The following is a 2,358-nucleotide window of genomic DNA, read 5'->3' as shown; positions in this document are numbered from 1 at the left end:
TAATTGTGACTGAGAATTTTGGTGGGGTAAAACCTGCAATTTCCCAAAGATTTGGGGGCTTCCAATAAAAGAGCCCCCTAACCCTAATCTACCTGAATCGGGCGCCGCCTCTCCCCTCATCAATTCTTCACTCCAATCGTGAATTACACTCCCACTTCCGCTGGCAACGAAGTTTGCTGCCCCGGTTGTATTCGCCGGCTGAGCAGCTTCATTTCTGGTCCTTCCTCATGGCTGGACAGCACCGGCGGTTTGCGCGACCCCCTGCACGGCGTTGCCTCCGTCGCCTCCAACTGCTGCGGCGGCGTGCCCGCCACGGTTCCATGGTGTTTGCGGTTGCGGCGGCTTGCCGTGCTTCTCTTCCCACCAATCTGGATATCCAACTAGTTCAAAGCATGAATCTTTTGTGTGTCTTTTCCGTTTGCAGTAGGAACACACCAATTTTGACTTGTCTTCTTCATCACTTCGCCGATTTCTATCATTGCCACTGCCGCGACCGCCACTGTTGCTGCCGCGACCACCACCGTTGCTGCCGTGACCGCCACCCCGAGAGCCGCCGGTAGGGTTCTGCCACCCTCGGATGGCGAGGCCAGTTCCAATTCCATCCATGGCAGCTGCTCCGCCGGTGTTTGCCTGTTGTAACACTCGGAGTCGTGTCTCCTCCTGCTGAATCAGGTTGTACGCATAGTCGACGGAGGGAAGTGGGTCCATTTTCAGTATCTCCCTCTTGGTTGTTTCATATTTGCTATCAATTGCATAGAGAAACTGACATACTCTCTGATCTTGTATGAATTTGTTATGAATCTCCATATCCTCTGGACATTTCATTGGGTTCGTCTGTTTTTGGTCGATTGAAATCCAGATCTCTCCCAACCGGCTCCATATTTCTTCTAATGAACTGCTTCCTTGCCTCAGTGTGGTTGCTTTGAACTGAAGATCATACACCTGGATTTTATCTCTTCCGCTCCCATATGTGACGGCCAACGCATCCCATATATGCTTTGCCGTCGGATGTTGTGAAACTCGACTGACCAGTCGAGGCTCAATGTTTTGTATTAACCAAGTGATCACACAGTGATCGGCTTGTTCCCATTGTATGAAGGCTGGATCGGTTCGCGGTGGAGAATGAGGCACTCCGGTGACGTGAGATACCATTCCCCGACCGCTTATTGCCGTCTTCATCAATACGGACCAAAGGGCGTAATTTTCTCCATTCAACTTATTCCCACCAATGTGGAGGGGCTGCGTGTCAATTCTGAATGGCATGGCAGCTGTTTCTGGTGGATTTGGTTGGTTCATCGCAAAACTATTGCGCATAAAGTTGGCAAATTGCCGGGCAAATTCATCTGCCATAGATGAATCTGAGGTTTCGGTTACTATATAGTTGTCATTTGACATTTTGGCTTATGGTTATAGATACAGCGGAAAAAGGAAAAACAAAAAAATGGGAAAGGGCCGAGAAAGGTATCAAAGACGATGATGATACCTTATCTGAGTCCAAACCCGTTCTGATACCATGTTAAATGGTATAGACAACATATTTAGAGAAGAAAGCAATGGGAGAAGATTATTGTATTTTGATTGAATGATGAAATGGTACTCAACACCCATATATTTATAGGGATGTTGGTGACTTTTGAGATCCTACAATAAATGTATATTCATGGAACTACACTACTATTGGAACAATGCATGCACATCTTCAATGCTTCTTGGAACTCCATTCTTGGAACTATATTCTTCTTTAATGCTTATTGATACTTCCCCTTTTCTCAACACGTTGTAGTAGGAGATCACTGGGAAGAGGCAGAGAATCTTTCCTCTCAATATGTATCACTGGGAAGACGGCGTCCAGACGCCTTATGTATGTCGAGTCTACATATTGGAGTGGACTGATGAATCTGGAAGGCGATAATGGGGTTCAGGTGGTTGATGGGGAAAGGTTAGGGTTATCTGGGTCGGCTGGTGACAAGGATCTCCGATTACCACTGTTGACACTGGCTCCCGGTGATGATTGTGGGTGATTCCTTGGAGGTGATTTGAACTTGGAGAGAATTAGATGAGGATAGCACAAATGTTCTGAAGGCAATTGATGAAAAGTGGGATCAGAGAGACCCCTTTTATACTGAAATTCCGACTGTTGACATCCCTGCCTGTTTGAGATCTCTGCGACTCTTCGCATACGGGCGCGCCTTTTCAGAATGCCAGGTGGCAATGCTTCTCCGATACGCTTCCCCCTTCTCTCCAAGACATCTTTTCGTTGCGACAGTTTGCGCCGCCTGACACCTCTCTACTGACTGCACACGTCTTATCATCTCCTGCCGTTATCAACTCAATCAATGTACCACCAATTAAATTCAA

The sequence above is a fragment of the Salvia splendens genome, chromosome 1 (assembly GCF_004379255.2).
Source record: "Salvia splendens isolate huo1 chromosome 1, SspV2, whole genome shotgun sequence".
In the NCBI taxonomy this organism is placed as follows: Eukaryota; Viridiplantae; Streptophyta; class Magnoliopsida; order Lamiales; family Lamiaceae; genus Salvia; species Salvia splendens.
This window is presented reverse-complemented; position numbering follows the sequence as displayed.